The sequence below is a fragment of the Gymnoscopelus microlampas genome, assembly GCF_963454915.1.
Source record: "Gymnoscopelus microlampas genome assembly, chromosome: 9".
NCBI lineage: Eukaryota > Metazoa > Chordata > Actinopteri > Myctophiformes > Myctophidae > Gymnoscopelus > Gymnoscopelus microlampas.
Window position 1 is genome coordinate 12035375 of NC_139946.1, and position 24751 is coordinate 12060125.

The window sequence follows — 24751 nt, forward strand, 5'->3', positions numbered from 1 at the left end:
CAGTCTGCCCAGCGCCACAACGCTGAGCTCTTCTGACAAGCCAGCAGCACAGACAGACACGAGGAACAGAGCTGACAAGGGAGGGTGAGAGAGAGAGAGTGAGGGATGGGGGGGTTGATACCAGTCTTGCAGATAAAGGGGGGAGGGAAGGGAGTCGTCGGCGTACAGACAAACACACACACACACACAGTACTCATAAACAAAGCAGATGTACCTACACACAGTCGCATTACATGCGAGTTCTGCCGAAAAGGAGCGAATGAGAGGATGGAAGATGGAAGGGGTGACAGAAGGAGGAGTGGGAGAGAGAGAAAACCGAGGGAGTGTATTGAGGCAATCATTCCCCCCCCCCCCCCCGACTGTCTGAATAAATAGATTTGCTTGTGTTCTATTAATGAGGTTCACGTGGGTTACCCCACAGTATCATATTTCTGCCACTTGGAAGATGGTTTATTAGCAAAGCCAGTCTGCATTTTGGATCTCATTTCAACAGCCAAAACGCATTCAGTGGGTGTTGTTGATAAATTAGGTTGTCTTTACAACACAGACAATATTCCAATCCATTCCTCACATTGAATATCGGATCACCTTCAGCCATCCTATACGTTCACCACCCCAGTCAGTCAAACCCTAATTTTCTAACAAGATATTTTCTTTCTTTTCCTGCTTTTTCAGTTAGTGTATGCGTACTGTACGGTGCAGTGCTGATTTCGTCGACTAAAACTATGACAAAATGTTCGTCGACTACCTTTTTTCACTGACGAAAACTAAATAAAAAATAAGCAACGATGGCTAAAACTAGGACTAAACATATTGACAATTACGTCAACAAATAAAAACTAGACGAAAACGTTAGGGAGGGACTAGTGGAATAAAGATCCAGTAGATCTAAAATACAAGTCATGTTATGTTTGGTTGCGTTCGGGTGTTGCGCTCTGAAAATAGCTGATCTACAAGCTCACAACGCGTCGCAGCGCGACGCGTTGTGAGCTTGTAGATCGTCTATTTTCAGCATGCAACCAAGTGTAAACCGCCAAAATACATTTAAGTCGACTAAATCAACTGTAGATTTAGTCGACTATCTTATGATATTTAGTCGACTAAAACTAGACTAACAGTAAAACATCTCAGATGACTAAAATATGACTAAAACGGGATTTTATTCAAAAGACTATGACTAAAACTGAATCAAAATTTGCTGTCAAAATCAACACTGGTACGATGTAAGGTAGCACACGACACAAGTTTACGTTTCTTTCAAGGTTTTTGTAGCATGTGTGTATGCTTTCAAAGACCCTTTGAACTTCTGTGGTTCTAGTCTATCCATGCAGTGTACAGTTACTGTAACACGGCTACGTGCCTATACGTATGGAGCCAGGTCACTGCACCACGGTAACCTCCCGCAGGCTGCATCACAAAGGAGGGTTATACTGCCATGTCAACCATTGATTCATTGATTGACCCGTAACCTTTATCGCCTCTGTATAGATGCTGCTCCAAGCATGTCCTCTGTGTGTGCGTGTGTGTGTGTGTGTGTGTGTGTGTGTGTGTGCGCGCGCGCGCGTGCGTGCGTGCGTGCGTGCGTGCGTGCGTGCGTGCGTGCGTGTGTGTGTGTGTGTGGGTACATGTGTACAGTATGTGTGTGCGTGCGACTTGGTGGAAAAAGTACTCAAATGTTTTACTTAAGTAAAAGTACCAATATTGCAATATAGAAATACTAAGTTACAAGTAAAAGTCCAGAATTCAAAATTGACTCGAGTAAAAGTACAAAAAGTAAAAGTACTAAAATATTTGAAAATAGCCGATCTACAAGCTCACAACGCGTCGCGATGCGACGCGTTGTGAGCTTGTAGATTTGCTATTTTCAAATAGCCTAGGTATAAAATAGGGCTAAAGTGGTTAATGTATGTTTTATAATATCATAATTTATATCTGAAAAATAACTAGTAACTAAAGTTTTCAAATAATTGTAGCGGAGTAAAAGTACAATATTTGCCTCTGAAATGTAGTGGAGTAGAAGTAAGTAAGTATTGGAAATTGGAAATACTCAAGTAAAGTACAAATACCTCAAAAATGTACTTAAGTACATCACTCAAGTAAATGTACTTAGTTATTTTCCACCACTGCGTGTGTGCATGAGCCTTCATGTGTCTACACGTACTGTAAGTCTGAATTCATCTAATTTATATTCTTTTCCCTGCTGTTTCATTACCTCATGCTGTTACCTCTTTATATTCTAGATCCTCTCATATAGTATACGTCATATCAGCCTGATCGCCAGAGAATTAGTATACATTGCACGGATTTGTGCACGTCATTCCGTGCATAGTCGCCTAGAAACCCCCAAATTCCGTGCATATGTACGGGGAGTCCCACGGTGGGCGTAACCAGTCGCAACCCGGAAAAACCAGGAAGTAGAGCAGTCCCCACAACAAAATTTACGATTCTGTGCCTATCGGTACGTAACTCAAACGCCGCTGAGTAGGCTCAAGGGAATGTCGCTATGTTCAGGACGGCAACTCGCGCGCTTTAGCGCGCTCGGTGGTCCTTCACAAAGCGACAATTCCCTTGAGACTGCGCGGCTCCGAAATGGTTTAGTCACAATGGGGGAGATGCGAGGCGGCTATGCACGGAATTTGTGGTTTTCCAGTAGTCTATGCACGGATTTTGAGAAACGCTGAAAAACGTTCAATGAGAACGTTTCCTCTGGCGATCGGGTTGGTCATAAATTATATATATCATATACTGTAGTTACCATAAAAAGCGCGGTTGAGAGACAATGACAGTGTCTGTCTGGGGTCTTGACCTCTGAGGTGGCTGACTGTGACTGGACCCCCACTTCACACCCTCTGTCCATCCCAGTGCACCCCCCCCCCCCCCCACACACACACACACACACACACACACACACACACACACACGTACAGTCTAATGATTTTCAATGGCCACCATGCAAATCATCCAGAAATCATCCCCTCCCAAAAAAAATCCAAATGTTTCATAAATTAAAAACAATTTCATAAAACATATTTTTTTAAATCAAAGAAATTCCATAAATTGGGAAAAAATAAATGATGAAGTACAGCGTGTTGTGAGATCGGCTATTGTCACTATTTTCACACATCAAACTTGGGTCTTCAGGTAAAAAGTTTGGGGAACCACAGTGCTAGTTGTGACAACTAGAAATCACTTAATTGAATCATAACATAAGCTTGACCCGTTTACCTCGGACAAAAATGAGTCCGCCGGCGGGATTGTTTCCCTGTTTGCGTACTCCAAGGCTTCCATTGCAAATAATGATTCTCGCTACTTCAGCCCTCTCAACATCAGATGCCATCATCCACGACGTTCCAGTGTCAGTGAGCTAGGTTTGCTTCCAGCACAGGTCAGCTACAACGTTATTTTAACCATTCTGTGTGGTAGAGTATGTTAATACAATATAACTAGCATACTGTATATCTGCAATGAGGATGAGTCTCGCTACTCTTCCACTGAGATCCCTGGTGTCAGGTAGGACACCTAACTGGTTGAAAATCAGTACTGCCTGAGGCTCATAAGCGCAATACATCCCCAGGGCAAGTGGTGGGGATTTTGTCGTTTGAAATTCCGGATAGGACATCATTCTTATGGATTGAAGCTTTAACCCATTCAGACCGAGAACGCATCTGTGTAATTTTAAGATTTCTTTGGGCTATTTTTGAAAAATCTTGAAAATGTGTGCAAATCTTTTGAATATATAAATATTACGTTTTTAGCTCAAATTTTTGCTTCTGGGATTTTTTTCAAATGTCTTCGAAATACTAACAGTTTTTTTGCTATAGTATCAGTGGTTCTCAAACTTTTTTCGTGTCAAGGACCCCCAAAATGCCATGTATTTGGCTGCGGACCCCCATCTCAAAATATTTTGTTCCAGGGAGCCGCCAGATTCAAAGATTTGAGTTAAAAATGTGTATATATATTCAAAGATTTGCACATATTCTCACGATTCTTTTCCAAAAATAGCAGATCTACAAGCTCGTAGCGCGGCACTCGGTAGCTTGTATATCTGCTATTTTTGAATAGCCAAAGAAATCAAAAAATTACACGCAGATGCATTACCGGTCTATATGGGTTAACACTCACATTTACAGTGTGGGTTTCTTTGTTTGTTTCTAATAATAGTAATGTGAGAGAATGCTTCCAGTATTGTTTTCCCCCCGCTCTCTCTGGGTTTGGTTTGCTGTTTGTTGGTTTACCAGAGGAACGCCGGCCCCCTATCTCTGAATGGGAAATTAGTATTTTGCATTACAATCGCAAACACGATTTTATTTGTTAATGTGTAATGCATAGGGCACCGCAAATAAATTAATAACCACAACAACGCTGGCAAAACAAAGGGAAAACACGAACTCCATTTAAATGTGATTCTGTGCTCTTTAATGTATGGCTTAATAAGAATTTGCAGGCCTACGGGGCGAAAAAAAGCTTTAACAACTTCATAATTGGAATCCAAACACGTACAAATTGCCAGCAATGCATCGCATACCAAGTGTGTGTATGAGCGCGAGCGAGTACGAGTGTGAGTGTGAGTATGTGTGCGTGCCTGCGTCAGTGTGTGTGTGTGTGTGGGGAGGGGAGGATGATGAAATTGTTTGAAACACAACATAAAGGTGCTGTAACTGGAGCCTGCTGACACAGCGATGGGGAATGCCTTGCCAGCGTGAGCAGATGATCCAGAACATCATCTGATAGCAATCTAAAAACCTTATCTCAACACACTGGTTCCAGGAGGAAAAAGAACCCTCTCCCCTGTTTCCTCCTCTCCTCTCCTCTCCTCTCCTCTCCTCTCCTCATTCATACATGTACCGCAGTGTTGATTTCGTCGACTAAAACTATGACGAAAAATGTTTTTCGACTACCTTTTTTTCCCCCGACGAAAACTAAATAAAAACGAAATAAAAACTAGGCTACGGTGACTAAAACTATGACTAAATATACTGACAATTTCGTCAACAAATAAAAACTAGACTAAGATATTAGTGAGGAACTAGTGGAGAAGAGATCCAGTAGAACTAAAAGACAAGTCATTTTATGTTTGGTTGCGCTCGGGTGTTACGCTCTGAAAATAGCCGATCTACAAGCTACAAGCTTGTAGATCTGCTATTTTCAGCATGCAACCAAGTGTAAAATCAGCCATTACGACGCCATCAAGGCACCGCCAACGTACATTTTAGTCGACTAAATCAACTGTAGATTTAGTCGACTATAATCTTATGATATTTAGTCGACTAAAGCTAGACAAAAACTAAAACATTTCAGATGACTAAAATATGATTGAAACTAAATAGAATTTTATTCAAAAGACTATGACTAAAACTAAATCAAAATGTGCTGTCAAAATCAACACTGATGTACGGTTTAAAAGGTGCATTGTGTATCTACTGGGACGTAGGGATGGGGGTGACTGATTATTGAAGAGCCTACAAGGGTGTAAGTGGGAAAGAGGGAGAGAGAGAGAGCGTTCGGAAGGAATAAAGCTGTGTGTCGACAGCAGCCATTCGCAGGGCTATTTACTGTGGCCATTATCAAGAACTGTGCCAAGCCTGCATCTGGTGCAGCACCTTTGACCCCTAATCTGTGAGGAGTGGCTAATTTCTGTTAAGTGTATATAGAAGCCCTGTGGATAAATCCATGACCATGACCTCAGACACACACACGCTCTCACACACACACCCACATACGCACACGCTCTCTCACACACACATAAAGCCCACGTACATACACCTCATCACAGACACAAACTAAGGGCACATACTGTATGCCAGGCCGCAGAGTAGTTTCATAATATTTGGAATTCATCAATATCACTTCAGTTTAACTTCTATACCCGAGATGCACTGCACTTGATGCATTCTTTTTCAATCTACGCCAAATCTCTTCACCAAAAATAGCAGAACTACAAGCTCACAACGTGTCGCCTTGCGACGTGGTATGAGCTTGTAGATCGGCTCTTTTTGGCTAATGTTCGCCCCCAGAATAGGGATGCTGTGGTTCAAGTGGTTAAAGGTAAAAGTTATTTTTCTGTCCTAACGGAAACGGATATTCTCTCAAGTTTTCGTCGTGACATACTGTAGCTTAGGGGGAAAGATTTACATATTTACGTGCCATAATATGATACATAATGTATCCTCTAATTCAGGGGTGATTCAGGGGTGCCGTGGATGTAAAGGTTATTTACAGGGGTACCCTGAGCCAAAAATGTTTGAGAACCACTGACATATATGCACACTGAAATCCCCGCTATACAGCCTCTAATATGTCTGCACCACCTTTCTTTCCCTCCTCCTTCCTCCATAGACAAGACTCTCCATCTCTTTGTCCCTAAAGAGGAGCCAAGCTGTCCCAGTGTAGTGGAAGAAGAAGTGTGAAGAACTTCCTCTCGTTGTGGCATTTCCTTGGCCAAGTACAAGGGAGGCAGAAACGGAGCCAGTCCTGGGCTCCTGGCACAGAGGCTCGCACATCATTTGCACTCTGGTGGAAAATGCCATCACCAAGGGTAAATGACTTGCTTTACTTTATTTACTGCTGCACGGGCCTCGAGGTGACGAGGACGGGGTAGAGGGGGGTGTAAGGGAGGGAGGGAGGGGAGGGGGGGGGGGTCGGAGTGATGGGCTTTCAGAGGGGTCGGTAGGGCTAGCTGAAATACACATCATCAGCACCACAGATACACAATGTGATTATGACCTGAATCATCACCGGTCGGGGAGGCCTCTCTGCGGCGGCAGATTGACCACGAGGGGGTTAATCATGGTGGTCTCGGAGCAGCTCTTCTCGGCTTGCTTAATCACTCCCTCACCTCTTCAAAAAAAAAAAAAAGCAGATCCCAGATCTGTCTCTCTCTCTCTGTGCTCGAATGACCCCACCCATGCCGGAGGAGGAGGCGGGGAGAGAGAGGGATGAGAGATAGAGGGAGGGAGGGAGGGAAGGGAGAGGTATAACAGTATAATCAAGAAGAAGAAGAAGAGATGGAGCATGGGGGACTTTTTTTCCAAAGTGCTCTCACTCACTTGGTACTGACAACAATATTTTCCCTGCCCGGGCCCTAATGGGCTGGTAATGAGCGCCGTAATATAAGCAGAAGCCTAGCGTAAACCTGTAAACCTTAATTAAGTCAGGCAGCCACCTTAACCCATTAAGACCGGGAACGCATCTGTGTGTCATTTTTTTAGGTTTCTTTTGGCTATTCAAAAACAGCAGATATACAAGCTCATAGCGCGGCACCGAGTGCCGCGCTATGAGCTTGTAGATCTGCTAATTTTTTTTTTTAAATCATGAAATGTTGTGCAAATCTTTGAATATATATATTTTTTTTTAAAGCGAACATTTGTAACTCAAATATTTGCTTCTGTGGGGGGGTCCCTGGAACAACATATTTTGAGATGGGGGTCCGCGGCCGAATACATATACTTTTGGGGGTCCTTGACATTAAAAAAGTTTGAGAACCACTGATATCATAGCAATATAAGTTTTTTCAAAAAAAACTGTTAGGATTTAGAAGACTTTAGTTTGTAGAATCCCAAGAAGCAAAGATCTGAGTTAAAAATGTTTGCTTAAAAACATATATATTCAAAGATTTTCACATATTTTTCACGATTTAAAAAAAAAAATTCAGATCTACAAGCTCGTAGCGCGGCACTCCTACGAGCTTGTATATCAGCTATTTTTGAATAGCCCAAAGAAATCTTAAAATGACACACCGATGCGTTCCCGGGTCTTAACGGGTTAAAGCCAGCCCAACCTCTGTGCTCCATCTCCAAGATCCGCGTGGTCCGCCCCGGCCGCACTCCTCCGCTCCTCCTTCATCAATCACGCCATCCATCCCGCCATCATCTCTCCAACCAGTTCTCAACCCTGTTTGACGCACTGACACCCTTCCCCTCCACACCCTTCCTCCCCTTTGCTTCCCTTCACCTTGAAGCAGAGGGAGAGGACTGGGAGAGGCGGAACAACAAACGTCACGGCGCTCTGTGAGGACTGACGGTGTGTCTGTCCATCACCAGTCAGTCAGACACTGCATATGGTCCCCCGGAGCCGGACCCCTCCTTGATTTGACCCCTGAAGCAGGAGACCTCAGAGTATTGATTTGTTGATGCTCGCTCATATAGACTTCACCGGGCATCCGAGAGCTACTCAAACAGATCCATACCAACACTACTACACGTGTGTGTGCGCGTGTGCGTGTGTGTGTGTGTGTGTGTGTGTGTGTGTGTGTGTGCGTGTGCGTGTGACTATACTTGTGAGGACCAAACGTCCCCACAAGTATAGTAGAATGTGAGAAATAGTTGTTGTGAGAACCGTTTTCGTGGTCCTCGCAAGAGAAATTGTTATTTTATGGTTGAAAAAAACATATTTTTAGAGATACGTTTACAATTAGAAAACGATTCAGGTTGGGGTTTAGGGTCAGGATTACACATTTAGAGGTTAGATGTAGAGGTTGGAATTAGAGTTAAAACATGATTTATACTCATTATATACTTGTTATTTGCCAGTGTCATGCACCAAAAAATAGCTGATCTATAAGCTCACAACGTGTCGCAGCGCGACACGTTGTGAGCTTGTAGATCTGCTGTTTTTTGGCTTTAGGCTTACGGGCTAAAATGCCCAAAATGTTCAAAAATGTGATTCAGAAAATTGCTGTCGTAAAATGTTGATGTCCTCACAAGTATAGTAATACAAACGTGTGTGTGTGTGTGTGTGTGTGTGTGTGTGTGTGTGTGTGTGTGTGTGTGTGTGTGTGTGTGTGTGTGTGTGTGTGTGTGTGTGTGTGTGTGTGTGTGTGTGTGTGTACACAGTATGGCGGTGTGTGCTTATACACATTCATGGTGTGCTGTGCACAGTTTCCAGTACAGTACAGGACAGGACAGAGTGCCTAATGAGTGTGACAAAATACTATAAATTCTCTCTGAAAAGGCTCTGTTTATATGTCTCAGGATCAATACTAAGAGGCAAAGGAGCCATTGCAACAAAGCAGCAAAAACAGAATTTGAGACACAAACAAACACACACGCTTCCAAAGAGTTCCAAACGCCAACTGATAAAGTTTCAAAAGTCAAAAGCTGCCCGGAAATAGATATAGTTTCAGTAAGTAACGTGACAAATCGCCGTCGCTGCCCGGAACTCACTTAATATATGACTCTGGGAAATACTTACGATGCAAGAGCTTGGCATCCCCTACGGTACTGTAACCTTAACAAGTACAGTACCACAGGAGATGCCAAGGTCCTGCATCATACTCTAAGTATACATAAGACCTGGCAAGTTTTGTTTCTTAATTAAAACCGACATCATCAGAAAAAGTCAGCATACTGAACAAAAACCATTGAGGCTATATGGATGCAAAAATAGATGATTTATTTGAGCCTACATTGAGAAAAAATGTGACTATGGCGTTCAGAACATCATCAGCACTTTTTTCATGTAGTCACTTTTTTCCACAATGTAAATAAATCATCTATTTTTGCATCCAAAGACTCTTCCCAACACCCACAAGCTCTGGTGCTGATTCGATGAATTATCCACGAACATGTAGTTATTTTCACAAAACACAGCTCCATAAAAGCCGCAGCATGACGTCGATGACTCGTTTCGTTCATCTTCAACTTGCTCAACATTGGTTTCCTTGTTTAAAATCCTTTGTGTCTTTCTTGTCTGCCGTTGCTGTGTCAACAACTCAGTAGTGTGGATCAGACATCATCTTTGTTTGGGTGATCAAAGAAATCCACCAGTTCTGTGAACCGGGCTCCTCCTTGATTCTGCTTTCTGAAGGTCACACACGCATGAGCTCTTCATCACTCCATCACTCATATGGAACGGTAACTTTGCAATGACGGTCCATCTCTTTCATGTAACCAACATCTCCCATAGCATTGCAACAGCTCACCAGGAACCATGAGGAAGTAATTACCTCTAGAACAGTGGTTCTCAAACTTTTTCATGTCAAGGACCCCCAAATTGACACTTATTAGCCCGCGGACCCCCATTTGAAAAGATACATTTTAAGGACCCCCAGTTTGACATGCATTAGGGCTACGGACCCCCATTTAATGGCATTTATATCTCTGGGACCCCAATTCATGTTGTAAAATCAATGTTAACTTAACTGAGAGTTACAGACCCATAAGGGCCCATTTGGTGCCTAATCTATCATTTAGCTGGGGACCCCCTGAAACCCCCTCAAGTACCCCTGGGGGTCCCCGGACCCCACTTTGAGAACCAATGCTCTAGAACACCTTTTCCATAAAGGTTGTAGTAGCAATCTTCTGGTGGTTTCATGAAGCAGCCTCAGAGCCTCAACACATATCCATGATCTGCAGGCATTATGTTCACAGCAGCTCTTCACAAGGTCCTGTGGTTCATCTCTGGTATACTGCTGTAAAAGCTGTAAAAGCTCTCTGGATCTGAACTCCAGTGGGTCTTCATGGAATAAATGGCACATCTCTTCGGGGGTAAACGAAACAGCCTCTGGTTCTTTGCTGCGAGCATCTCTGTAATGTCTGTCTGTCGTTGCATCAGTGAGTCAATACATCTCTCAGACTTTCATTTATATTGCAACGTTTATATGGATTGTTCAGGCTTTGGCTGCAGAGCATTATTCTGTTCGGGGTAAAGCACCAGATGCCACCACACCTGGGTCAGCTTCCCTTGGATATGTGGACATCTCTCTTCTTTTAGGCTTGGTGGATGGGAGGCTATTCCGACGTATGCGCCTTTAGAGGTCGCAGCAAGTTTGTTCATAACTTCACGCCCACATTAGATACACTGTCTATTGGGTCGCCTGAATCCATTCCTCAACTTTTGGGCATTGATCTGCTTTAGACTGAAAGCAGACGTATCAAGGGGGGCTACATGCTTTCCGTCTAATGTCCTAACTAGTTTGGATAGGGTAGGTTATAACTACAAAATGACGTCAATAAGAACTTCTTATGCTGTAGAAGAAGGTTTCTACACTTGCAATGTGAATATCTAAACTAACCAATAAACTATACATAAAAACTTTCATTCTCAGTTCTAAATTAGTAACCTATAACTATAGAAGAAATCTATTCAAAATATACTCACACACACCTTGACTTTATGCAGACTGTCTGGGTGCTCCATCCCTGCTCTGTCATTAAACCCAGAGCCAGTTCTATAAATAAACGTAGTGGCCCGCATCCCAGATGAGCAAGCTAATTGACACTGTTAATGGATGGGGTTTCACAGCGCTGTAAATAATGTGTAGGTTCTCACTTGCCGCTGCTCTCCTCCTCCTGCTATGCTGATTCTGGGAGGGCGACAGGAGTGTACCTGCCAAGACTCTTTTCTCTCCAACCACCCCCCCCCCTCCCTCTCTCTCCCCCAACAAGGGTGTGCTGGCCAGGGGGATTTACATAGAAATCAATAGCAAGTTTTCTAAAAGCACCTCCCCCCCCAGTCAAGGTCAGAAAACTGCCTGTCTTCCTATTCATGTACAATAACAACCTCCTGGATAACGTGACCTGACAAAAGGAAAAGCATCAGCTCGCTTATACTTGGCTCATGCCTAGCGACTGGACACTGTAGCGCAGTAGTTGCAAAGCAGTGTTGATTTCGTCGACTACCTTTTTCACTGACGAAAACTAAATAAAAACTAAGCTATGATGACTAAAAACTATGACTAAATGTATTGACAATGTCGTCAACAAATAAAAACTAGACAAGTCATTTCATGTTTGGTTGCGCTCGGGTGTTGCGCTCTGAACATAGCAGATCTACAAGCTCACAACGTGTCGCGCTGTGACGCGTTGTGAGCTTGTAGATCGGGTATTTTCAGCATGCAACCACGTGTAAAATCTGCCTTTACGACGCCATCAAAGCCCGACCAGAATGCATTTTAGTCGACTAAATCAACTGTAGATTTAGTTGACTAAAATCTTATGATATTTAGTCGACTAAAACTATACTAACAGTAAAACATTTCAGATGACTAAAATATGACTAAAACCAAATGGAATTTTATTCAAAAGACTATGACTAAAACTAAATCAAAATTTGCTGTCAAAATCAACACTGTTGCAAAATGATCATTTTCCAATAGATGCATGGTTTTAATTTTATGTGCTCCAAATTGTCAGATTCCATACGATAGTTGCAGCTCTCTTGTCCACTTTCAAAAGGTGAAGGCGTTTGAACCCTTTGAGGCAGATCAATTGATTGATGTGGCAGAGACACATTTTGTAGAAGATTGGCAGCTGTAAACTGACTGGCTAGGCTAAGAGATAGATCTGTGTTTCAGCCACTTTGATTTTACAAATTGAAAGATGCCTTTCAAGATAGGGGCTTCAAAAGGGCCCAGCGAGCCTGCCAGGGTGAGGTGATTAACAGAGGGATGAGTATTAACCCTTTAAGACCTGAGGCCGTGTCTAAAAAAAATCTAAATCCTAACAATTTTTCAGAAAAAAATATTGAAAAAATATTTTCACGATTTTTCAAAAATAGCAGATCTACAAGCTCGTAGCGCGGCACTCGGTGCCGCGCTACGAGCTTGTATATCTGCTATTTTTGAATAGCAAAAGACATCTAAAGTGACACAGATGCGTTCCAGGTATCAATGGGTTAAGCATACATAGAGAAGAAAAGAATGTCATCTTCCCCCATCACGCATACACTGCACTCCGTCACGACGTCGCTCCTTATTCTCGGGCCACGTTTGAGATGAAACTCTTAATTGCATGTTTCTCGCACATTCTTCCAAATAGACTTCTAATGAGTCGGCTGATAGAGTCGGCCTTTAGTTCCATATGCACACAACAGAGAGCCAGACATTCTGAACCTAGCCTTTCACAACTGGTCTGGAAGGGGATAATAATTAACACAGGTGGTCTGATTAACACAGGTGGTCTGATTAACGAACATGTGCCACATTGTTAGTTGCATTGTTGTATATTTCCCGGTAACAACACTAAAAAAATTTGGTATTCTGTCGAAAGCCTGGCAGCCAGAAGCACTTTGAGATGGAGAGAGTGGGTGAGAGCAAGAGGAAGAAAGACACAGATGGGGAGAAGGGGATTTGAACTGAGCAAGAGATGGGGGGAAAAAGATGTAAAGGTATAAACATTAAAGCAGAAGTAAAGAGAGAAAGCTGGGGAAAAGCAGCCAATACAGATATGAGAAACCATCAGCCACTAATTAAGAGTCGTTTTTTTTTTTTTATGAAACCAGATGCATCAATGAGCTAATGGAAGGGAAGGATGCCATGTTGGATTTCACTGTCAAGTTCATAAACTAAAACAACGTCAGTCATCACATTTAACCCATTAAGACCTGAAGCCGATTCTACAAATGGCCTCTACATCCCAACAGTTTTCTGAAAAACGTATGTTTCTATATCAGTGGTTCTCAAACTTTTTCATGTCAAGGACCCCCAAAATGATATGTATTTGGCCGCCGACGCCCATCTCAAAACACGTTGTTCCAGGGACCCCCAGAGGCAAAGATTTGCGTTAAAAATGTTCGCTTTAAAATAATATATATTCAAAGATTTGCACACATTTTCACGATTTTTCAAAAACAGCCAAAGTGTAAAATAATGCTTTATAGCTCAAATCTAAAAATGACAGATGCGTTCCCGGTCTTAATGGGTTAATCGCCAAGTAAGATACACATGCATCCATCTTTCATCCGTCTCCAATCCACATGCAATTATTTTGCGTCCCAAAAATATGCAGCGTGATGCATCTTCAGCATAAAAGCCTCTGGCCAGTTTTTTGGGCAGAGTCTGCCTCTCATCACAGAGAACAGAGCCTTTTAGTGCAGTTGTCAGTTTGCCACTATAACCCATCCAGACCGGGAAAGAATCGGTGTCATTTTTAGATTTATTTGGCTATTCAAAAAATGCAGATCTACAAGCTCATAGCGCGGCACCGAGTGCCGCGCTATGAGCTTGTAGATCTGCATTTTTTTTTTAAGAATCGTGAAAGTTTGTGCAAATCTTTGAATATATATATTTTTTAAAGCCAACATGTTTAACTCAAATCTTTACTTCTGGGAGGATTCTACAAATGTCTTCTAAATCCTAACAGTTTTTTTTTTAAACTGATGTTGCTATAATAATCAGTGGTTCTCAAACATTTTTCATGTCAAGGAACCCCGAAATTATACGTATTTGGCCGCGGACCCCCATCTCAAAATATGTTGTTCCAGGACCCCCCCAGAAGCAAAGATTTGAGTTACAAATGTTCCCTTTAAAAAATATATATATTCAAAGATTTGCACACATTGTCACGATTTTTCAAAAATAGCAGATCTACAAGCTCATAGCTCTTGTATATCTGCTATTTTTGAATAGCCCAAAGTATGAAACAATGGTGTAAGTCGTGGTTACACACAGATGCGTTCCAGGTTCGAATGAGATAAGTGCCACTCCTCCAGTGGACAAGATGGGGTGAACTGAGTGGAAGAAGAAGGGATGGAGTTGAAAGGGGGGAAGAAAAAGCAGGAGGTCAGGCAGAGAGAGAGAGAGAGAGGACTCTAACGTTCGCCTACAGATGCTGCTCATCCCGCTCCGCCAATCATGCCCCCCACCTCCCTCCCCTCCCTCATTCTCTCCCTCTTCTCTCTCTCTTTCTGCACACAGCATGGGATCAGTCTTTTGGGGGGGGGGGGGGGGGGAGGCTGGCAGGCAATCAGTGATGTCATGCCAGCAGCACAGCGATGGCAGCTTAACCTATTTTCGGAAATACCACAGAACTGCTATTTATAACCATTGCTGAGCAGCGTACATCTCCACTCACACATCCCTTACGGACCTGAGTATTCATAGACATTTTTCCATCCTTACTATACTGTCTCTTCATCTGACCAAAGACTAGTTAAATATTCATACATTATTTAGGACATGGGTGGGGGGTTTAATGATGATGTTATTGATTATTATTGCCATTACAGACAATATATATAGCCTAAATTGTAATGGCAAATCTATTGTAGTTACAACAAATAGTAATAGCTGCTTTAACCCATTGAGACCGGGAACGCATCTGTGTGTCATTTTTTAAGATTTCTTTGGGCTATTCAAAAATAGCATATATACAAGCTCATAGCGCGGCACCGAGTGCCGCGCTATGAGCTTGTAGATCTGCTATTTTTTGAAAGATCGTGAACATTCGTGGCAAAATCTTGGATTATATATATTTTTTAAAGCGAACATTTGTAGAATATTTAGTTCCAGGAACCCCCAGAAGCAAAGATTTGAGAAAAAAAAGGGGAAAAAATCTAATATTTGCACAGCTTTTCATGATTTTTCAAAAATAGCAGATCTACAAGCTCATAGTGCGGCACTCAGTGCCGCACTATGAGCTTGTAGATCTGCTATTTTTGAATAGCCCAACGAAATCTAAGAATGACACACAACAAATGCGTTCCCGGTCTTAAAGAGTTAACACCAGATACATTCGTGTTGTGATAGCCAAAAAAAAGCAACAGTAAAATGTATGACTAGCCTAGCGGTCGGTTGCTAAGTGTAGCAGCAGCTCTACTGTAGTATTATTGGTTTTAGCAGTTTGTATTAGTACGTATTTGTCCTGTGAAGTGAGAGTATTACTAGAGGGATTTTCTTCGTATCAGCACAGCTTCAGCTTGGGGGGTGATTATGTTATACATCTGCCAAAACTTGCCCTCATCCACTACCCCGCCGCCACCCTTCCTTTTCCGCGTTCAATCCCTTTGTTTTCCTCTGCTCTCCTCCGCGCGCCTGCTCGGTGCGCCCAAACAGCTCTCCAACCTGTCAGTGCATTCCTGCAATGTCCTCCTGAGCTCTGCACCCGTCACTCTGCCCTCTCAGAGTGCCTTTGGGATAAAAAGAAACCATTTGTTTCTGCATCTCTGACAAACACTTAACCCATTGCGACCGGGAACCACTTAAACCACCATTTTATACTTTGGGCTGTTCAAAAACAGCAGATCTACAAGCTCGTAGCGCGGCACTGTTTTTGAAAAATCGCGAGAATTTGTGGAAGAATCTTTGAATGTATGTACTTTTTTTTTTTTTAAAGAATATTTGTAACTCAAATCTTTGCTCCTGGGGGGATTCTACAAATGTCTTCTAACGTTTTTTTTATTTATTTTTTAAACGTATGTTGCTATTTATCAGTGGTTCTCAAACTTTTTCATGTCAAGGACCACCCAAAATGATTATGTATTTGTCTGCGGACCCCCCCCCCATCTCAAAATATTTTGTTCCAGGGACCCCTCAGGAAGCAAACATTTGAGTTAAAATATGATGTTGGTATATATATATTCAAAGATTTGCACACATTTTCATGATTTTTCAAAAATAGCAGATCTGCAAGCTCGTAGCGCGGCTCCGAAGAAATCCAAAAATGACACACAGATGCGTTCCCCGGTCTGAATGGGTTAATCTTTTCCCCTCCGCTTATCCGTCTGTCCGTCCGTCCCTCCGTCCATCCATCCAGTCCATTTGTTCCCAGCCTCATGTGTCTGTCTGTCATTTGCCTTGTGGACCCAACCGCTGCGTACGTGTGCCAAGTGCACTCCAATTCCTCTCTGTCACATTGTTCTAACCCATTAAGACCTGAGGCCGCTTCTAAACATTTTTTAAATCCCAACATTTTTTCGGAAAAAAATACTAAAAAATAATTTTCACGATTTTTCAAAAATAGCAGATCTACAAGCTCGTAGCGCGGCACTCGGTGCCGCGCTACGAGCTTGTATATCTGATATTTTTGCATAGCCAAAGGAAGCTAAAGTGACACAGATGCGTTCCAGGTCTCAATGGGCTAAGTGACAGCGGCAAACTCGCTCGCACTCTCATTTGCTCTTGAGGGCTCCCTCCCTCACGTACGCTGCATGTACATACAGCTCACACACCTGCATCAAGGACTCACAAAGCCATTTGGTATTCTTAGAGAGATGTGTGATGGCTTGACTAAGCTGTGTGTTTTTTTTATTTATTTTCCGGGGTCAAAACATGGCGAGTCCTCAAAGGCTACAGCCAGCACTACAAGGCAAGACAAATAACTTATTTTTTTTTTTTCCGGGGGCTTGTACAAGGCTTTATCGCATGAGTTCCCCCTGAACCATTTCAAAATGGAGAGGGGATTATCAAAAAAACATTACATTAAAATCTCCTCTCTCTCTCTCTCGTTATTTCATTTTCCCCTTCTAAAATGAATCTGTGCCCAGCCAGGCTCAAACACAACATTAAAGAGCACAGGGGCAGTGCTCATAGAAACTCACAACCCCCCCCACCCAACCCCCCTCTCCTCCTCCTTCTCCTTCTCTCTGTATCTCTCCCTTCCCTGCCTTTATATCTCCTCTCCTCTTTAAAAATGGTACATTCTGCTTTGTAGGCAATGGCACTCTGCTAAGCCCCACCATACAAAATAGATAGGCTTCTATCCCTCTATTTAGACCAAGGGAATAGCTGTGACCTTTGTGCGAGAATGAGAAGGTGGTATGTCTCCACAGACCCGTGCCTTTTCGAGAAGAAATGTGACCTGCAACTCACAAAGAATATTTCAAAACCAACATTCTGTCACTAAGCCAGTAGCTGTTCCTTCAGTGACCTAAATTATTTTCTATTTTGAAGATGGGGGGGGGAAGTAGCATTTTTAAATATATACTGTATATATTTTTTTTCAATCTCTGGCAGCGCAGTAATGATAGGCACAAAATAAAGCCAACTAACAAATCAATTGGAAGCTACTTACTTTGCTCTTGAGAAAGTGATTCTAACATCAAGGGAGTTTGTAGAGAGTGTGCCACAAAAAAAAAATGGTAATCAACTTATGTACAATTATTTTTGGTCCATGACATGCCCCACATACTGGAGTAAATTCAGCAACATTAAATAATACCCATATGTACAATTAGGCAAAGTGTATCACAAAAAACATTAAGCGATATCTTTTTTTTTTTTTGCAATACAGTATGGCTTCACTTGAGCTCCACGATGAATTGAAAAATGTAATAATAACCATTCAAAATGGCATTAAACCAGCAAAACCTTTTGACAGGCACCCACAGTCACAAGCGTACTATAATACAGTACATCTAATCTCTCAAGACAGATTCTGCTAATAGCAAGAATCTGTCAGCACCACTGCCCTAAACGTGTAGTGTTGAGGGTAGAAGCACCCGGGAGGAAGTGGACTAAGAAAGGGGGAGGAGCCAAACCGAGTTCCTGTTCCTACACACAAAAAAAAGGAGGTGGTGCCCCCAGAGGCAAAAAAATATAAATACTTTTTTTTCTATAGGTTCCCATATTGCAGTACATTTAACCTTCACCAAACCCCAAAATGAAACTATAGCCACTGTTGAGTTGTGTGCACTATGCATGGCACATTCATTCAGCATATAGTATAGAGCTGTACGTTTGACAGTCAAAGAAAGCATCTCAACCATAAAGCTGATCTACAGTATACTGTATTATCTTGCGGACCCCCCCCCCCCCCCCCCCACACCACACACACACACACGCACACGTCGCATCTCTGCTCCTCCTTTAGGGCAACCTTGGAGTTCAAGTATATTCTAGTAAAAAGGTCATGGAATAAGACTAGCTTTCCAACATACCAAGAACACACTGTACTGTAACACGCCGTAATGAATGTTACATCGGTGCAGGAAATCAATCCATCTGAAAGTCTCTCTCTCTCTCTCTCTCTCTCTCTCTCTCTCTCACAGAAAAAAAAAAAAAAAAAGTAAAGACGGCCCGGGTTGAAAGCCAGGTGAACGTTTGTGGTGTGTGGACACTAGCCCCCAGTGGAGGAAGACTGTGTCGACACTAGCATGGAGGACGGCCACTCTCCTTCAACAGCGAGCCAACAGCAAAGAGAGGAGGAGAGGGAGGCGAGAGAGAGAGAGAGAGAAACACTCCTCCTCATCCTGAAGTCAAGGCCCATAGCGCCTGTCAGAACCAGTCGAGCTGCTGCATCTTTTATGAGGAAAAGCACTGTTGCTTATTACAATATTTACAGACATTTAAGGGCTGTGAAGCAAACGCTGATATTGCATTAGTCTGGCCTGGTGGTGGCCTTCAACCACAAGCCCCAGACAACAGAAGACAACATTATTCTCTTATTCTTCCAAATCATTTGACAAAACTACATTGGAGACAGACAATTAATGTTATAGTGAGTTTACAAGAACGATTTGATGCCAAGACGTATAAAAAAGGGACGAGAAAAAAGAAGCTGTGCTTCTGTCGGCCGACATTGAGAGCTTCTTCGTCTATTTGTGGTTTCATCGAATTGCATAATTTCATTGATAGCCAATCAGAAGCCAGACTGTGCTACCACCTGCTGATGACGTCCAACTTAAATAAAAGGATCCTTCAATAAACGGCTGTCAGTCTATCAATGTAGAGAGCTGTGTGCGTGCCTGCCTGCGCGTGCGTGCGTGCCTGCATGCATGTGTGTGTGTGTGCTATCCACACTCTTCCCATACGACTCTGTTTATGGTCTGTAAGTGAATTTGCTCCCATCTGTTTCCTCAGGGGGGACGCTGTCCTACAACTCTCGTTGGTCTCAGATGCGTTCCGTATGAGCCCATTCGCCACGGAGACGAGACACACACACTCCCACACTCTCATATCTATGATGGTGTATGAAAGAGGTATAACGTATGAAAGAGAGAGAGAGGATGTGGCAAACAAAAGATTCCCCCCAGATTAGTTTAGTCAACACGACTGGCCATTCAGGCTATAATCCTCTATAGGGACACTCTAGGTCCCCTATTAATACTATCTCATTTTGGCGTGACGTGCACCGCATGTAGACTTCCCTCTTCTCACTTTTCAAATCCGTCCCTCCATCTTCTCCTCCTCGTCCCTCATTTCATTGCAAAGGACGAACCCACAGACAGATAGACACCCTATCCGTTATAGACCAGCTCGAAGGGAAGGGAAAAAATAAAAAAAATAAAAAAAACTTGAATAAATATTTCATTAGATTATTCCATGATTTAATGTGCTTCTGCTTGGCTGAGGTCTATGGCAATATCTCTGGTCCATTTATAAATGCATTAACACAATGATCCCCCGACACTAGCTTAATATTGATACTGGCTGCCTCAGCCCAGCAGATGGAAGCAGCGTGGGGTTTGTATTGCCTTGTCTGTCTGTCCACAGTGCTGAATCATTCTTGCTACACACACACACACACACACACACACACACACACACACACACACACCTTCGCTGTCCTCGCCTCTCTCTCCCTCTCTAACTCAAGGAGTGTAAATGGACCCATAAAGGTTCCACTTTGACTCCATTTGTACACTCTCAAGAGTTAAATTAACGCTCGGTATTTTCCTGTGTGGCTTTTGTGACATTTTCTTGAAATTGTATTGTTTTTTTTCCCCTCCAATCTGTCACTACGAAATCCATGCAGTTATATTAAGGAGCAAAACAAACAAACCATTTCTTCAGCCATCTTTAGCCACTGAACTGCACAGAGAAAAGGAAACGGCAGCTGCCTTGCTTTTCATGTTTACGTCCAATTTTTCTTGAAGCGAAACTGTCAGCTAGCCAGTAATTCCAGAAACCCGGAATAAAAATAGCCTTCAAACAAGCCTTTTGTACAATGATAGAAAATACCATTTACAGAACGAACGACGCCTCGGTCATGTGTATGTATACGTGCGAGCATGTGCATATGCGTGTGCTCATGCATGCGTGTACATGCGCGCGTGTGTGTGTGTGTGTACGCGCTCTGTGAATTCTGCACGTGTGCTGTCAGTGGACGCTAATTAGAGGCAAAGGGAGAAGTTTTCACAGCCAGTGATAAATTCAACATCAGGAAATCCTCCACCTATTAATACCAATTGGGCGACAATAATTGGCAGGCCATCGACGGCGTGGGCAGAATTAATCATTTGAAGAGGAAGACTAGACTGCATTTTTAATTGGCGGAGGCACGCACTGTTTAGGGAGGCCAAACCAGCTGATCACCCAGGAGACTGCTGCTTCAAGACAATGCACATTTTGCTAATCCTCTTGAGTCAAGTTATTATGGCCACGCATTATTATCACGCTTTACAAACTAATTCCATGTTTTCCCTCATGATTACCCGGGGGGGGGGGGGGGGGGGGGGGGGGGGGGGGGGGGGGGGGAATCAGTTGTATAAGGAAAATAGTAAAGAATAAACAAACAAACACAAAACATAACTGAAAGACTGTGAAATGGAAATCAAAAAATCAAATGACAGAACAACAGTACTTGGGTCTAATTACCCATAAGGCTTATGTGTGTGCGCACATGCCTGCCTCTGTGTGTGTGTGTGTGTGTGTGTGTGTGTGTGTGTGTGTGTGTGTGTGTGTGTGTGTGTGTGTGTGTGTGTGTGTGTGTGTGTGTGTGTGTGTGTGTGTGTGTGTGTGTGTTGTGTGTTTGACTGTGCATCTCCATGGCTGATATTCCAAATTATAAATCCAGTAGGGCCACGTTCATAATCCATTTAGCTTAATAAGGAATTGACAGTAAAATATCCAAATAAAATAATCAAAAACTACAGACATGTTATAGTTTGACTGCTGTTAATTGTTTGTCTGGGCTGGGATGATTATATTCTAAGATAATTCATTAAGCTGAACAAGATTTTCTAAACTAGTTTGAAATGTACAAATAAGACTAAATTAAGTTTCACATGTGAAAGATAACATAAGAATAACAACCATGGATGTTTATCATAAGTAATCACATCTATTTGTGTTTAGAAAAGAAACCTAATCTCTTAGATTATTTGCAGTGACGTGGCATAATACTTTATATAATTCAAAGTAACTACAAGATGCTTAAAAAGGGGTCATATTAAAAGGTTTTCTTAACATAACGTTATGGCACATGTTAATTGTAGTTCAGTAATGATTTTGATGATTATTATTATTATTATTATTATAATACCATAAGCAATATAGAGAGGTAGCTAACTAATATGAAACACAATCCATGCTTACAAATCAATATACTACTAAATCATTCGATATATCATATTTCCTGTCCTGACTGAGTCATGCCATTTGACTCATATAGAAATATTTCAGTTACAGAATAATAAACATACACACAACATCCATCTACAGTCCCAGTCTCTCTCTCTCTAAAAGAATGCCTCCAAGTGCCACACAGTATGATCGTCAGTGTTCATTTATCAATTTGTAACTCAGAGAGTGTACCAATGTGACAAAATAGAACCTTGCAGGTCCATTTGGTTACATTTGTACACTCTCGTTGTTAAATTACACCGAGGATTTCACAATGTAATGTTCAGGCTCTGATTTCAGCGTTCTCACACAACGATCAGTCGAACCGTAACTACTGCAATGATTATGCAATGCAGAGCAATAATATTTTACAACACATAAGGCACTGACGCATGCAGACAGACACACACACACACACACACACACACACGCACACACAGTAATATCAAATGAATAGGCCACTGCTGAGGAATGTTTTTCTATGTATTTTCAATAACAAAAACTCTAGATTCAATGGCAATGGATTTGACCAGAATATGATAAACACATGGCTTCATGAAATATCTATGTAATACACAGTAGTGCTGCAGTCTAGTGTAATATATTTGTCAGTGAGTGTTCAATATACATAATTGAACACTCATTGAACACGATATTTTGCAAAACAGGAGCAAATAGATTACAAGGTAACGTTAGCAAAGACCTAAGTATGGTATAGGTTCACAGAGTTATGAATCATATACAGAAAGGTTTTCGAGCTTAACGGAGATTACTCCGGTTTAATTAGTCAACATCTCCCTTGAAGGCTCAATATGTTATTAGTTTTTATGATTAATATTGTGCTCGAGCTAATAAATCTGTGCATCCATCATGGGACGTCTTTGCATGCTAATGGTCAACAAAAGGATGAATTGAAATCAATTTTTTTGATCCCTCGTCAACAACAGAAACACACTTCATGTGTGTTGTGTGGACAACCTTTGTAATGGGAGATTACATTAGGAGAGTGAGCCCATATGTCACCCGAGACATGATACTGTGATAATATCACAATGTCACAAGTGGCATTTACATGACTGTCACTGATTGTCATTTTTCCTCTCTAAATGTCAATCCAATAAAACTCTTATCTTATATACTGTAGCTGCCACCACACATCGACGACGTCCACCGGCAGCAGGAGAGTGACATAAAAATAAAATAAATAAATAAACGAACATTAGGAATAGGCCCTAGCCCTATGGTTAAGAGGAGGAATGGATTTTAAATCACCTTAAAGACTATGTTTGCCATTTGCATTTTTGCACCTTCTTGGGGCAGTCTTATAACTGAAAACAATACAATTACATTATTGCCTTTTAAGACACAAATACGGTATATTAAAAGATGTTTTAGAGGAATTGTGCTCCTATTCCCATCTATGTATGTCACTGTATAAGCAATAGTGATCTAATGTGTCTATATTTACTGTTAAATTATGCTAATGAGGCAGATGATTCCCGTCTCCATCATGACTGTGAAAGCCTTTGAGCGCTTGCCTCTTCTGTGTGTCTTACCATAGCTTTAAAATGTATAGCTGTAGGATTATCCTGGGGGTCATGGTCTTTTAGGCTATCCAAAGTTGAGTAGGCTTTGCCCCCCCCCCTCCCCTGCATGTGGGTTTTGCAAACACAAGCTGATCAAATGATGTGACACACTCTGCCATGGCTAGGATATGGGGAGGTAAAAGGTATTTGAATAATGTAAGCAGCTGAATGTTGATCTAATAGTGTGAGTGTGATGCTATTGCCATGATTTTGATGGTGGTGGTGATGATTATCTATACATTGACTGACTGGCTGTTATAGGGGGACCTCGAATTGTAAAGCAATGTTACGTCATCAATTCACCTGGGATGTAGACTACACATGGGGTATTCTGAAATAACAACTTATGGAACACTTAAACAAATCTCAGTGGGCTTATATATCACGGGAAAACTTACGTTTTCCCGTGATATATAAACCCACTGAGATTTGTAGCCACTCTCTCTCCCACGAGCCTTCCATTTTAGCGGCGCAGGCAGCAGCAGCATCACTGCTGGCGTCGTCGTGGCGACGACGTCCGTGTCCGTCATCTAGTGACAGTTTTCGCGTCCCTATTTTTGAGACATTGTGGTAGGCTGGCTTTATGGCATTGATTTCGTGTTGTCTCTGGTTTTGCGAGCAAGCAGCCCTTTCCCATCCACACACACACGCGCTTGATGTTAAAGAAAGCATAAGGATGAATAAATGATGCCGCCCCTCTCTCTCCGCAAAAGATGGGACTCAGTGGCTGAGGGGATGGATGAGAGCTTTAAAAATGCATCCTTTCCGAGCGCCTCTGATCTATCTGCCCCACTTCTTCTGAGAGCGGCAAAGAAAAGACCATTCACTTGTGCAATTCAACGATATCGATAACGGTGAATGCGATGGAATCGCATTCACCGTTATCGATATTGTTGAATTGCAATCGGACGCGTATTTTTTGCCCTACCACTGTAAACAAATTTAGTAAACCAAAATAACTAAACATTCTGTGGAATATTGAAATATAAGCTGCTATGGAGGTATAGGCTCTACCGATATTATTGTTATTTTAGAAATACTATAAGCTCCGATCGTGTCGTGAAACGCCAAGGCAACTTGTCTTGCATATGCGTTTGCAAAAACAAAAGCGTTCTTATGGAGCAATCCACTACGCACGTTATTGGGGCTACTACGAAAACATGGAATC

At 42.2% G+C, this 24751-nt stretch overlaps 1 protein-coding gene across 1 annotated transcript in view; it reads right to left on the reverse strand.

The window, feature by feature from the left end:
* Positions 1 to 24751, reverse strand: part of celf5a (cugbp, Elav-like family member 5a) — a gene marked incomplete at both ends in the record, with an annotated part of 364109 nt that overhangs the window by 338554 nt on the left and 804 nt on the right. The gene's annotated exons all lie outside the window — the stretch shown is intronic.